Here is a 16,025-nt window from a genome sequence, read left to right as displayed (position 1 = left end):
TTTTCTTTATCGTGTCGATTTTCGCCACTTATTATTCAAAAGCGCGATTTTCACATTGTTCTATTCAACGTTTTCACAATTCATTCAACCACAATCTATTTCGGTTTACCGTCGTCCATATCGTGTGAAAGCCCCAATAATTTTACAGGTTTGAGGAAATTCTTCCTCATGTGCGTCCAATGAGCTGGGTTCGGTGAGATTATTGCTTTCTCATATACAACTCTGCTGCAATTTGCAAGTTATTCTCAATTTTAGGCTTCATTTTCCCCCTTCAGAAATCGAACCGAAAAATCTCTCGGTCATTTTATAATGACTTATATAATCAAGAAAAGAGTTATTTGTCAGAAACTAGTTATTTTATCATGATCATGAAAAGTCTTTGAAAATTATTTTGCATTTTGTTAATGTATATAGTGCTTAAAATATTTTTTGAGTGTTTAAAAAGTACTTAAAAGGTGCTGTAATGCATATATGCAAAAGATATTTTTTTAGGAATATATTTTCAATTGAATTTGCGACGCAAGCTTTAAATTTGTTCATTTTTTAAAAAAAGATAATTATTAAAATTATTATTAAATCTCAAAATATTAGAATATTTAATTTAACTGGTCCAAATGACTAGAATATAAAATGACAATAATTTGTTTTTAATAGTTTTATGAGTAGCTTATGAAAATATTAGATTTATTTAAGACGGTTATTTTAAAAAAGACTTTTTTTTGCAAATTTTATGTTTGGAAATTTTTTTCAAAAAGGAACTCTTACGTGATATTCTAGAATCAATGAAATAACTAGTTAATGACTTACATCAGGGATGGGCAAACTACGGCCCGCGGCCCAGCAGTGGCCCGCCTGAAGGTTTTATCCGGCCCGAGGATAGAATTTTAACTTGCCTATCTGTATCAAATATAAACAATTCATTTTCTTGTCGACATTGTTTAAAGCTGTTTCTGTTCTTTCTTTTTTAGAAAAGTACTGATGACCTTTTTACTTTCTCTATTTTTTTCTACAAAACATAAATTAAAGGAAATGGTTAGCGCATGCAACTTCAATTGATAAAATGTTAGAAGCAGAAATTTCTTATAGAATAGCCGTAGATTGGCTCCAACTAGCGTTTATCTTTCTCGAGGAGCAGACTTACGGAATCTAATATAGGGGAATTGTACTTCACGTGTGGCAGACTGCTCATTTTAAGCTCCAACGAGCGGACAATCTAACAATCATCTGAAGAGCAGCTCTTTCTAAATATGTCAAAGTTTGAATTTTACAAGTCATCACCAAAAGCTCGTTTCCAAAATTTAATATTCCATGCCCAGAAAATCAGTGCTATGTTTGCTTAATCTTATACATGTGAACAAGTGTTTTCAACTATTAACCTTAGAAAAAATCATTTCAGAAGTAGACTAACAGACAAGCATTTAGCCTCGTTCCTTAAAATAAGCACATCTCACTTCGAACCTCAATATAAGGAACTTTTAAAAATGAAATCGCAGTTCCATTCATCTCATTAAATATTTAAATTGAAACTTGCATATCATTTTTTTTTCTTTTTAAATTTGAAGTTTTTACTTGGCCCACCAAACATTTTTTTCTCGATTTTTCGCCCTCGACCAAAAAAGGTTTGCCCATCCCTGACTTACATCAACACGGTGAAGACCAACAATATATAGCTATAACAATATAATACTATTTGAATTATTCTCAATCAAGTGTTAGCAGAATCTTTCAATAGCATCGGAAGAATGGGAAGTTTACTGAAGCTTCACAATTGGGCTATTGGCGATGGTCTGCGAAACACCCCTGAGGATGATCCGAAGACATGCCATCACAATTTTGATCCTCTGTAGAGGGGATGGCACCCCTCTTCGGTAGCCCGATGACCTGCATTCGAAGTAGAGCACTTTACGGTAGCACAGTTTAACGAGGACCAATACCGCACACCCTCGGTCCCTACGCATACTGATCCAAGTGGTCACCCACCCGCACACTGACGCATTTTGAATCAGAGCTGTGGTTATAGTTATTGCGAATCTCATGTGCAGATATTATAGATGGCAAGATATTGTTTGATTACTGCCTATCGATCTCAAATTTTGCAAAGTGATACTTTACAAACTTTGCAAAGTGTATTTTTGTTAAAAAACATATTTACTATTTACATACAAAAAGCACTGAAACGACAAAAAAAAAAGCGTTTAAATGCATTTTTTTTTAGATGAGAAATGCTGAAGTATTTTTTTTTACTGTTAATAGAAATTTTATTATTCTCGGACAGCTGAAACTATTCTTTTAGTGATAATGAAAACTTCGCACTGTTTTTGCTATATTTTATTACCTTGATATACACAGGTTTCATTAAGTTAATTCGCAATGGTGCCATTGTGTTGCGTCACATTAATTCATATAATTTTATTATGTTGTATAACAATAATTAACGTCGGTTTCATCCTTTTGTATCAAATGAGGTTTACTGTATTAATTTAAATCGATTTATGTAGGATAAAATGTGTTGAATTATGTTATCCTTACGGCCAGCCAAATGGCCGACCGGTCAGCGTGCATGACTGTGAAGGCAATGGTTGCGGGTTCGAATCCCGCTCAGGACATGGTAGTTCCTCTGTGTGTGTTCTTTGTTGTGTGAATTTGGCCCACCCTATGAACGGGTATCTGTGGCAGTGCGGTAATGCTGCTCCCCTCCGTGACTTAGGTTCAAAGGTGCCTACCGGGTAACCTTAAACTAACCGAGGATCTTAAATTAGCCGAATATCATTCCGAGGATAGACTTCCTCTGCCAGACGTTAAGAAAAAAAATATATTTCACTGAGGACTTATTTTTCATTAATTCATGAGGGTTTTATCAAATCGTTTTACAAAATTTGCATATTTTAGTTATTTTTCTCTTAACGTCAAAGTTTTAATAAATTATACGAAAACTTTTTTCTTCCGAATCAAAGTACAGTATGAACTGTACTGCAAATTTCATTTTACCGTAATTTTTATAACACTTTTTAATGAAAGTGGTAGGAGTGGTTTTACGGTAATTATTACAGTAAAAATTGTGGTTTGTCAAATTTTGTTTTCCGTAACATATCCCGGTAAAAATATACACTTTTTAGCGCAATATGATCTGGAATTTTTTGCATTGTACGCAAGACGACAGAGATTTCCGATTTTTTTTCTCCATTTGTGGAACCTTAAATGATTACCGTACCTTTCGGCGGAATTCTGACTTAATAAATAAAGTATATGTTGACAATTGTGGACGTATTAACGAATAAATGATTTAAGTTTGAAATATTTAATAAATAAAAAAGGAAATTTGTCATCACCTTATCATTAATAGTTTTAAGTTATGCTTTATGTTCGACAGTTAAATTCGCACCTGTATCTATTCCAAATATGGATTTGTTTTTGATGTTGAAAATTAATAAAATAAGCCGAATTATGATTTCCTTTGAGATGAAAGCTAATATTTGCTGTTAAAGATTAAAATACTTATTAGGGAAACATATTTCTTAATTAACGAATTTAGTTTAAAAAAGGCTTTGAGAAATATAGTTCGTTCAAAAGGAGTTGGCACTTGGCTCCGCCTTCATCACGTGGTATCCGGCGATAGATACTATTTTTGGGAGAAGGATGTGAACAAGGTTGGCGATCATATGACAAAAATATTTATTTCGCAATCTTTATGTCAATTTTTTTAACATTAAATATTTCATAAGTTTGATGATATTTCTCTTCTTAGAGTAAATAGTTTGTCCTTTTTGAGACATTTTGCTGAGAAAACAGCAGTTTTTAAATTTAAAATACATTTAATTAGCTAGAGCAGTGTTTCCCAAACTAATGACTTTTGAGTACCCTTTCTAAATTTTTCGTAACGCTGTGTACCACTAATAAAAAAATGAATGCATTGTTTACTATAAGAAAATTGTGCAAAAGTTAAAAATCACAACTGGCTGTTGACACCATTAATTATTAACTATTAACTGCAAAAAATAGTCAATAGAAAAATATGTAGTCATAAATTTTCATGGCTAGCTTTGTTTTTAAATTTTTTTTGTTGAATTTTCGTTTGCTGCAAGATATTTCACATAAGAACGCGTACCCCCGCTAAATTGTTCCCGTACCCCTGGGGGTACGCGTACCACACTTTGGGAAACACTGAGCTAGAGTAACGAAAGGTATAATAGCAGATGATAAAGCGAAGTAAGTGACCAGAAAAAGAGTTCGCTGTTTGCGTTTAAAATTAACACTGTTTATGTTTAAAATTTCGACAGCTATTTCAGAAGGGACCAAAAATATATCTAAATTATTACTTCGTAACTAAGTTTTTATCACCACCCTATAAAACAACCTAACAAAATCAATAATTACTATAGCGTTGTGCCCAAAGAGTTGAACCGGGTTTGAATCCCAGCGATGGCTGGTCAATACGAATTCCGCAATCGACTCGCACAGACCACAGTGCTAACGTAAAATATCCTCAGTGGTTGATGAAATCAGGGTTCAGAGTTGAAATCGCTACTCGCTTTACAGTTTTCATTTCATGTTTTATTCTGTTTTTTTCTTTATATTTTATTTTCTGTTTTTACGTGATATTTTTACTTATTGTGTTCTATTTTATTTATTGTAATTTTTTTGTAAAACTTTTTTTGAGTGCTTCTTACACTATTGTATTGATATATTTTGCTTTGGCTATATTGATGCAATATTAGAAAACACTCTTTTTTGCAGATATAATCGTGTGAGCTGATGAAATGATTATATCTTTTATTTTCCGGATTTTTAAAACTTCTTGTACTTTTTCCCGGTTTTTTGTTATTTTTATTATTATTTTTCTTTTTATATCCTTTTTTCATTGTTTTGTAATTTTTCCCTTATTTACTCGCAGCTTATGCTCAATAAAATATATATATATATGAAAGGGTGGTAGTCATGGTTGAGTGCTGTTGAGCCACGTAGATAGCAGTAGAAAGGCAAAAATATTTTATTTAGCTTCACATGGTAAATTCAAAACATTTTCTATCAATTGCGGAGCTCAAATTCGCATTCCAAAACTGTGTGCTTAAGTTTTTATCCTAGGGAAAGTAGCAAATGATTTTCCCTCTATTTTATTATATTTTAGGGAAAAAGGGAAACATTAATAATTACAATTGGTTTATTAAATAGCTCGCGTGATTCCCACAAATAGGAAAGGGACAAATGTCTTACTTTTAATCAATGCTTACTTGAGCCATAAGTAGATTTAAGGACAGGATGTGAATTTAAAAGTGTGAGAAAGTGTTTCGATTAGAATAATAAATTAAACGAAAAGGATTTACAGAAAAAGATTAATTGAAGCTTTTTATGTTACTTATGTTTCATTTTCATATTTGATATGATAGACACTCTTAAACTTATAGTTCTTTTTTCACTTTCGCACCTGTTTTAAGCATAAAAAAATCTATTTAATGTAATGTAGATAAATACGATGTAAAAATAATAACTTGAGCTATATAGTTATATTTTAGACTTTTATTGATAGTATTACTCATAAAAAAGTTCATCGTTTGGACAAAGAAGTTGATGCCATTAGCTTACCTCTGGAATAATAGAATAAACTAAAACTGTTTGGAATTCTTTATCAATTTTTTATAACAACAAATCTTCTTTCATATACAGAAAACAAACTTATTTAAGAAACGTATAAAAGCAGTTTTTGTTAGAAGGCAATGAAAGCAAAAGCTTTCTTTGCCTTGTTTGCGAAACTTGTTTGCGTTTTCATTTTCTGAAACTTTCTTATAAATATTTGAGCAATAATGTACAAAGGTTTCTTTTAGCTCTCGTTGCGGGTAACTAATCTATTTCCGTCAGATGAAAACGACTTTTAATGTTTGTAGTTATTTTTAGTTGGCAACCACCTCTCAAGAAAGATTCAGTTGTTCAAGGGGTAGTGATCAATATTCTTAGATATTACATCGAATACAATAGATTGATATGAATATTTTATTGATACGAATTTAGTCACATTGTTGGGATATTACTGAAAATTAATTATCCTATTAATGTTTGTATTTTTGCTTAAGAAAAGGGATTTTGGTGTGGATGTTACAAGAAAAATTGAAAATTCGGTTTTATTTAAAATGTTTAGGTATTGTATGATATAAAACTCAACGGAAAATTATCACATATGATTATTTCACACTTTGAATCAATTATGATTATGATGAAAGTATTTTATTAGTGCAATAAGTAGATTCATATTGTATTTTGCTTCCATTAGTAAGGAAGAAATTTCTTTTTAGTAGTTACTAAGCGTTATTAATAATAACTGGATTCACAATGATAATAACCCGGCCGGGATGCTCGGACTATTGCCCGGTATCCCTTAAGCTGATGTTTTTTACGGTAAAGGGTAATTACCGAATATTCCTGACACTGATGCTTTTTTGAGGTAAAGGGTCCTTGCCTGTTTTACACTTCTCCGTTATTTCTTACGCTGATTTTTGTTTCAAATCGAATATTCTTGATATTGAACATTTAAACCTGGGGTAAAATTTTTGTTTTATAGAAAATTTAATTTACTGAATAAAAAAAAGGTTACTTTTCTTTGGTCGTAAACTCAGACTATATTTTCAAAGAGGGCAAAAAATGATGTGCTTTTTCTTGCGATTCTTATATTACACACATTGCTTAAAGCAATTATATTGCATACACTGCTATATATTGTTTTCCTAGACATAGTTTACGATGCCGGAATTTTGAGCAGTGGTGGTTCAGGGCATAGAGCGCACGACTCCCGATGAGGTGACCTGGATTCGAATTCCAGTGATGGCTGGTCGATACGAATTCCGCTCAAGGCTCGCACCGACCACAAGACTGACGTAAAATATCCTCAGTGGTAGCAGATTATGGGTTAGAGTCCCCTCGTCGTCAGGCTAATCATGGAAGAATTTCGTTGTCTTCCTCTCCATGTACTGCAAATGCAGGTTAGATCCATCAAAAAGTCCTTCACGAAAGCAAAAGTCTCCCGACACTTGATCCAGGAGTTTCCTTGTCTTCTGGATTGGGTTCAAAATTCTAAGCCTTCGGAGTTGAACATTGGTAGTCGTAAACTCATGATTGGGAAGGCTGTTCAATGACGGTTATAAAATTAAAATAAAATATTTGCAGTGAGATTGTCTCATAGAATGCAGAGCAAGAAAACAATTAAAACACATAGAGTCGTTTGAAGCAAATTCCAACTTCTTTTGGTTTGATAGCTTTGCAAATTTCATGAAACGATGAATCAAAAGTTCTCGATTAAATTAAATTTCTTTTATTTGTCTACTGTACTTTGTTTTGCACTTTCTTTGAGCGAAAAAAATTGTATCGAGTGTGACTTACAAGGGAAACTAGGGAAGTGTGACTCGCCAATTTTGAAATAAACTAGTGGGATGTATGCCTTATGAGGAATAATTTTAGGGGGCAACATTCGTTTCGGCCCATAGAATGCCCTGTGAGAGATAAAAAATAATTCAATAGATAGAAAAATCGGTATTTTATTACTTCAATGCGGACTATTAGTTATTGTAATTGTCTCATAATCTAATTAATTTGTAATTAATTGGATAATTAATTAATTTGCTAATTAATAAATTAATTAACATTCGTTTTGGCCCATAGAAGGTCCTGTGAGAGATAAAAAATAATTCAATATATAGAAAAATCGGTATTTTATTACTTCAATGTAGACTATTAGTTATAGTAATTGTCTCATACTCCAATTAATTTTGTGGTACTTTCACGTACTATATAATGCATATTTATTGTCAAAATTGATTTCGAAAATTTTATATATCTGTAGTTTTTCAGAAAACCTGTAAATTTAAAAAAAAAAAAAAATTGACATCAAATTTTTTTCTCCAAAAAACTTTCTAAATTAATTGGAGTATGTAATTGCAAATCAATTATTAATAATGAATTAATAATTAATTAATTTTCTTATTAATTTATTAATTAGCAAATTAATTAATTATCCAATTAATTACAAATTAATTGGATTATGAGACAATTACAATAACTAATAGTCTGCATTGAAGTNAAAAACATGCCAATGAATAATAATTAGATTTATATTTCAAAAGAGAAGTTATTTTAAGATCTTTCACTTCCATATAAGGAAAGATTAAACGATTTTCTATGAGTATTAAATGATTTGCGATGAGGCGTAGGAATACAAGAAATGCATTTGACTGCCCTCTTCACACATTTTAATTATCGTATAAAACAGAGGAGCAAGGTTTTTGCGTGGCTTTTTTGGTGTATAATGTTTACCAACTAAACTCTGTCAGATCTGACTGGAACTTTGTTCCCCCCTCTCCAGCCGGGAGAGAGGGATATGAATTCGGCTTCACGATCTATTAGTAAATAAAATCTTGTGCACAGCATGTTCTCATTATTCCTGTTTTCTTGACTAATAAATGCACCAAAATATCGGGGTTGTTGCCCTTATATTAGATATATATATATATGTATATATATTTATAAAGAGAGGGAGATTTTTAAAACATTTTTTTTTGTTTATTTGCAAAGCTTTCAACTAGAAATAATATTTTAGCAAGAAGCTTGTACAGAAAAGGTCAACTATTTAGTTGACATGCTTTTGTTGTTGTTGTGGTTGTAGTTCATTTACGTCGCACTAGAGCTGCACAATGGGCTATTGGCGATTGTCTGGGAAACATTCCTCAGGATGATCCGAAGACATGCCATCACAATTTTGATCCTCTGCAGAGGGGATGGCACTCCTGTTTCGGTAGCCCCACGACCTGCATTCGAAGTCGAGCACTTTACGGTAGAACAGTTTAGCGAGGACCAATACCGCACACCCTTGGTCTCTATGTAGACTAATACCAAGTTGTCACCCACCCGCACACTGAGAGCAGCCAGTGATGCTTGACATTGGTTATCTTTAGGGAGCCGTGTCTTAACGATCAGTTCATTGCTGGACTGGCATGCTTTTGATAAAAGTGCTAGGCATAACTAACAAGAGCTTTGAAAAGTACATTATTCAAAGAATATATTGCTATTAACCTTAATCTTGCATATAATACACTGGTTATCAAAAAACAAGGAAAAATTAAAAAAAATAGAGATAACTCTCCCAAAAATAAGCCATTTCAATTGAAATTTGAATATATTTGTCAAATAAGAGCTGCTAAGTAAAACTGCAATATGTAAATTAGTGGCGCTGCAATGAAATGACGTCACTCGCAATGAACAAAAATTTTTATTTTTGATCGCAAGTCTGCGAATTTCATTGTGTATCTGAAATGAGAAATTTGAAAGAGATAATTTGTAACAATGACTTCCTGGCATCATTTGCAGATGCCTGGAGGTTTCATTTCCTGGAATTTGGTGGTTTCCTGGAGGTGGATCCTTGAGGTTAAATTTGCATTTGTCCGAAGAACTACGATGGAGATCTACTGGAAGACCAGAGGCAGAACAAAGTCAGATAGAAATGGTCAGATGGCTAAATGTGAGTCCCTCTAGGGTTCATGGACGGTGACAAAAATTTCTGACCACCTCTTCGGCGTTCCGAAGGTTCAGCCAAGGACGGACAAAGGCTACGACGAGCACCGATGACCGATATTTATCGTTATGTGCGCAATATATAGTTATTGTTATGTAACCGCAACTGCGAGTTAACTCAGGTTCTCTGGTTAGTGAGCAATCGCAAGATTGATGTCAAGAACTGCTGCGAGTAGAAGGTTTAACAAACGTTATTTGTTCGTTAAGCGTCTAGTCATTTACGTTCAATTCTCGTCACGCCATAGAGAGGAATGTTTGAGGTTTGCCCAGCGACATGTCCACTGAACGGCTGACCATCGAAGGGCTGTTCTCTTCCCAGATGAGTCTGAATTTAGCCTCCTAAGCGATAGTAGGCGTTTCCTGATTTGAAGACACCTGTAACACGATATCATCCATCATACATACATGAAAGAGATGCATACCAAGGAGGCAGTGTCTGTGTGTGGGGTGGTATCTCTTTGGGTGGACAGACGGGCGCATGAAGTGGCCAGCTCGATCACCGAACCTGAATTCTTTTGAGCATGTTTAGGATGCTTTACCTGATCTCTATCCTCATCCTCAGACTCTTGCCATACTTGCAACTGCTTTGCAAGAACAATGGCTCGCACTTCCAACAGAATTGGTAGACCGCGTAATTGAAACCACACGCTGTATGTGCTGTATCGCGAGTATGTTCATTTTGAGAGTATGTGCTGTATCGCTAGCGTGTTCATACACCATACCGTAGGTGCTTTTTCTGTTCTGAACTGACACATGGTTTATTCATTTTATACATATGGTAATTTCGGTAGCATCACAATTGTCAGGTTAATACTTTTTATTTTAGTCATTATTATGCGAACTATAACGTGCGCAAGTTTCATTAAATAATTCTATGTGTAACATTTTGAGTTATGGTCATTTGTGTGATTTTTCTTTGATTCATGTTAACCAGTGTAAATACTTTGAATAGTTAAAATTAAATTTTGTAGCAAAATATTGCATGCATGTAATTTTGTGATTTTTTCCGGATTAAAATATAATTTTTATTTTCGATAACTATTCATACTCAACCAATTAGAGGTTGCTACACGCACGTCGTAACTCCTTACCTGCGTTAAATACTGGAGAATACAGCATTTCAACTCATTAAAAAGTTATTTGAATTTTGAACAAAGATTATTCTTTATTGTACCTGCATTGAATGATTAAACTGTAGATAGTAATCCCATTTTTTAAAACCCATCAAAAGAAAAACCCTTTCAAAAGTAGAAGCCAAAGATTAGCAGTAACGGTTATCATAACGTATTTCTATATCAAGTCTCATAAATATTCATTAACATTTACCTGTTACTTTTATCGTAATTCAATATCCATGAAGAGTACTTCTTTTCACAGACATGAAATAACAGATAATTTGAGTGCTAAAATCGAGTATTGGGGTATCGATTCTATAGTTCAAACATCATTTGGATCGCCGACGGAGTCATCATTTTCCTTTAGGGGGAGGAAGCTGGGGGGATGAAATGCCATTTCTGATTCCGGTATGCGTTACTTTTATTTCTCTAATGGTTCCTTACCAGGAATGGTATAATGCGTTTTTGATAAGCAAAAACATAATCACTTTTATCTCAAGAGAATGTATAGTTTTATTTATGGTAACTGTTATTTAGGAATAGATTTTGTTTAAGTAACTCTTGAGGTAGGTATTAACAGAGAATGTCTTTTTTTGTCGTTGATGTTCTTAATGTGGTGTTTGAAATAGACTAGCTTTTGTCGTTCGAACAAGAGCTTAACAATTGACCTTATTATTCCAAAAGCACTTAGCCATTATCAAGGAATGTTAAACTTAAGAAGGAAAAAAAATATGTTTGAATTCATCGTTGAAGAAAAATGAAAAATTTCCCGTACTATAAAAATTGCTTGATATTTAAAATTTATGTGAAATAAAATGCACAGTAACAGGAATTAATAAGGTTTAGTTGATGTCGCATTTTTTTGTTTGTAAGTCTGAAGGGAAGGATTAACTCAGGATGTATTTTGTTTGTACAGTGCTCAAAAAAAGAAAAAAAAAGCGGACCACCCTGAATAACTTTTGATCTAATGATCGAATCTTCATGTTCTAGGGCTAAATCTTAATTATTGGACGGGATGACCTCAAATATGTTAATGGTCTACTCCAGTGTTTCCCAAACTTATGACTTTTGTGTAACCATTCTAAATTTTTCATAACGCTGTGTACCACTAATGAAAAAAGGAATGTATTTTTTACTGTAAAAAAAAAAAAAAACTGCAGAAAAGTCAAAATCACAACCGGCTGTTGACACCAATAGTTATTAACTGTTAACTCTGCAAAAAACAGCCAATAGAAAAATACGTAATAGTACATTTTCATGGCTAACTTTGTTTTTAAATAAAATTTTTTGAAATTTTCGTTTGTTGTAAGATATTTCGCATAAGAACGCGTACTCCCGCTAAACTGGTCCCGTAACCCTGGGGGTACACGTCCCACACTTTGGGAAACACTGTTCAACTCTAATAGGCTACTCAAATTTACTAATGGGCAACTCTTAACTCAAGAAAAGGAAGATCATTGATACTCAACCATCTGACGTCTCAGATGCTTGCATTGATTGTTTGAATTGTTTTATAAGTTTTAAATAAATTATGAATAATTTCGAACTAATGACGAAACATAATATAGTTGTTTTGAGTAGTGAGAGTCGAAAATCTCATTCCAGTTATGCTATATTGTTAACGGAATCTTCAGAAAGACTGCATCTCGGATGTTCGGGAATTGTGTGCTTTAAATTGTTTAATATATTCTTAATTCTTAAATATATTCAATAATTTTTGTCTTCCCGAAAATAAACTGTTCAGCAGTAGTTGAATAATCCAACAATAACTTATAAGGAGAAATCTTTTCGTATTTGTTATTTGTTGATTTGTTACGCATGCGCTCTGAAGCTCTTGCTAACTAGAATATTTTTGCCTGCTTCAGTTGGATTAGCGATTTCGCTACAGCAGCTAACTTTGGCTTTAAGCGAGTTTCAGGGCGGAGAGCCTTTTTTCCCCAACTACTTCGGAAGTTTGAAGTATGTATGTTCTAATTCAGTTTTTCATTTTAAAGTTCTTAATAAATAGTTTATTTTGGTAATTTAATTTTATTTCGTTATTCGATGGCTCATATTAGTTTAATTCATGTTAGTATTCCCCACATAAACATTGATAATAATAAGTAATACATTATTTACTGAATGGGGCTTTTTACTTGAGTGATAGTATATATTGTATTTAACCTCTCTGTAAATTGTTCTACCGTAGAATGCTCGACGCAGCGCGTAAGTCGTTCGGCTTCCTAAGTCCTCTGGCTTGTCTTCATTATCAGGGGTATTTTCCAGAACATCGTCAATAGCCGTTGTACAGCTCTAATAATAATCGCAAATAAAGTATTGTTACCCCCAATCATTTTCTATTTCACTCTCGTCTACCGTGGTTTGTTTAGTTTTGTTTTTCAACTTTATTTTCCATTTTTTTGTTGACAATTTTGCATTTACTGTTTCAAATCTTTTTTGTTTTCTTCATTAACGTCTGGTGAGTCTTCAGAATGCGTGCCTATTTTTGAGCGCTTGAACATGTGGACTTCTAGTATAACCATTTTTATAATTTGGAAAGCAAATGTAGTTTTTATGTCATCAAGTATTTTCCGCTTCAGTTTCTTGGGACTATTCAAGTCTAATTTTGTGTATTTCGAAAATCATTACATAAAAATAATTTTTAAAGACTATTTTATCGATAAATGATAATGAATTAGGTATTATCAAATGTATCGTTTTATTTAAATTTTTCACTTGTTTGAGAGGTGGTATACGAATCTAAATTTTGTTTGATTTTTAAGTATTGCTTAACATTCATACATGAATGTATATGAATGCAACGAATGATAAAATTTGTTTGAATAAGTCTAAAAAGATGTTAATTTATTGCTGTGATTTGAATTAGATGATTGCGAGTTAATGTTGAAAATAAGTTAAGAAGAAGAAGAATATCTAAAAGACTTCGATAAAAGCAACTGTTTCGAAATGATTCATTTCTCAATGAATATTTGAGACATCAGAACAGTTCTGCTTGAATCGTTCGTTTCATAAAATACTTTTGAATCAGTTCAATGAATGTTGTTTCAAGTTTAAATTCAGTATTTTGAAGCGCTTTAGTTCTAGTTTATTTTTCGTTCTACTGTTCGAGATAGAACTTATCTAATAATTTTTATTAACTGCGTATAACCTGCAAGTATATAGAATTCACAAAATAAGTTCAAATATTGAGAAAACAAATAATAACGATTAATGCCAAAAGAAGAAAAATTATTAAAATAAAATTATTTTTAAAAATATTTTTTTTTCTCTAAAAAAATAAAAACTTATTAAAAATTCGGAAAACAAAATAAAGAAAAGATGTATCTTCATCAGCTCACACGATTATATTCGCAAGAAGGAGTGCCTTCTAATGTATCATTAATGTATTGTATCCACTTTCTAATGTGTTATGAAATCAAGCATAACAGTTCTAAATTTGAAGTCGCAGCATGCCACCCGTTTTAATTCTAGCAAAAATAAATAAATGTATCTTTACAGTGTGAATTAAACTATAACTTATAGACCAAAATTAGGATATTCTATAGGAAAGCAGTATACGTGAGCTAGATATAAATAACTATGAAAAAATTGCATGATGAAATCAAGCGTAACACTTCCAAATTTGAAGTCGCAGCATGCTACCCGTTTTAACTCTAGCAAAAATAAATAAATGTATCTTTACAGTGTAAATTAAACTATAACTTATAGACCAAAATTAGGATATTCTATAGGAAAGCAGTATACGTGAGCTAGATATAAATAACTATGAAAAAATTGCATGATGAAATCAAGCATAACAGTTTTAAAATTGTAGTCGCAACATGCCGCCCATACTGTTAAAAACTCTAGAGTGGCATAGAGTTAACATAGAGTTAAAAACTCTAGCAAAAATAAATAAATATATCTTTAAAGGATAAATTAAACTATAACTTATAGAGGAAAATTAGGATATTCTATTGGAAAGCAGTATACGTGAGTTAGATAAAAATGTAAAAATAACTATGAAAAAACTGTATTATGAAATCCAGCATACTTTTAGAAGCATAACAAAAATTACGAGACTTGCAATTTATAGATTTTCCTGAGTGTTAGAAATTGTTTTGATTTATGCGATGTTCATTTCATAAAGTTACAGAATTTATATTTTTCGGGAATAGCAAAAGCCGTAAAAGGTATTCATATTTACTGCCCTAAGCAGTTGCAAGATATGTAATAAGCACTCTTGACGATTTATTGTGTGATATTAAAGTGTTTCTCTTAGAACTAAATCCCAAATAGCTACAAACCAATAAGCGTGTCTGAATAGGGGGGAGCTCTCGAACGTTACGCTCTTATGACGATGTAAGGTATACTACTTGAATTTGAATGGTATCAGTTTCAGGATTGCTCGGTTGTTTACGAGAGATTAAGAGAACAGATTTATGCATTGCATATTTCTGTTTGGATAAAATTTTAATGAGCCCACTTCGGCAATGGAATATGCTTCAATATTTAAAGAAAAACTGTTTTAACGTTACTAAGTACTTTAAAAATCTTTGAAGTTTATTTCCTTAATTATTGCACACGAGCAAGATATGAAAACGAGGCGGCCACATTGTAAGGGAGAATAGGAAATAGTTGGGTAAAAGTGGAATATTTTTAAGGAAATAATTTAAAATACCTTCAAAATTATGGAAAAGGAATTTTGAGTTTCAAGTATTTAAATAGCCATCCCAGAAAAATTCGTACAATTTCTGAAGGATATTTTCTGGTGTTTGGTTTTGGTTCAATTTATATCACAAATAGGATATTTTTACTACTGGATGTTTTTTTTGTCTATGAAATGCATTTTTACTTTTTATTTTTATAAAATTTGAAAAGAAATTTTTTTTTAGAAAATGTTGATTTTTTGATTTAATGTTTATAAAAAATGCCTATAATGTAATGCTGCTGATTATTAAATTAAAAAATGTTCAAAAATATTTTAGAAAATTCTATTATTAGAAAATACATTGATCGTAAAGAACTGCATTATGCAATACTGTTATTTATTGGTCTATTAGAAAATATTGCACTTTTAAAATCAAAAACCTTTCTCTTTAACGTTAAGAAAGCATTATTTCAATAAATATATTTTTGCTAACTGACAGCAAAACTTATATATTTTTAAAATTCTGTAAGTTTTTATCAATTTTTAAGGAAAATTCTCTTTTAAAATAGCGATTTAATACTTATTAGAAAGCATTGGACTATCAAATTTTGTTTAAAGTTAATAAAAAAAGTATTTCATTATAGGCTATTTTTTTAAAAAGTAAATTAAAAAATACAGACAGCAAAAAGTAACACTGAGTAACTATGTTGGTTTTTGATGGATTTTTTTTG

At 32.0% G+C, this 16,025-nt stretch overlaps 1 protein-coding gene across 1 annotated transcript in view; it reads left to right on the top strand.

Moving 5' to 3' along the window:
* The window catches only part of LOC107454139 (whirlin protein dyschronic), a 370,134-nt gene that overhangs the window by 719 nt on the left and 353,390 nt on the right, over window positions 1-16,025 (top strand). The gene's annotated exons all lie outside the window — the stretch shown is intronic.

Source organism: Parasteatoda tepidariorum, chromosome 1, assembly GCF_043381705.1.
Source record: "Parasteatoda tepidariorum isolate YZ-2023 chromosome 1, CAS_Ptep_4.0, whole genome shotgun sequence".
NCBI lineage: Eukaryota > Metazoa > Arthropoda > Arachnida > Araneae > Theridiidae > Parasteatoda > Parasteatoda tepidariorum.
This window is presented reverse-complemented; position numbering and strand designations above follow the sequence as displayed.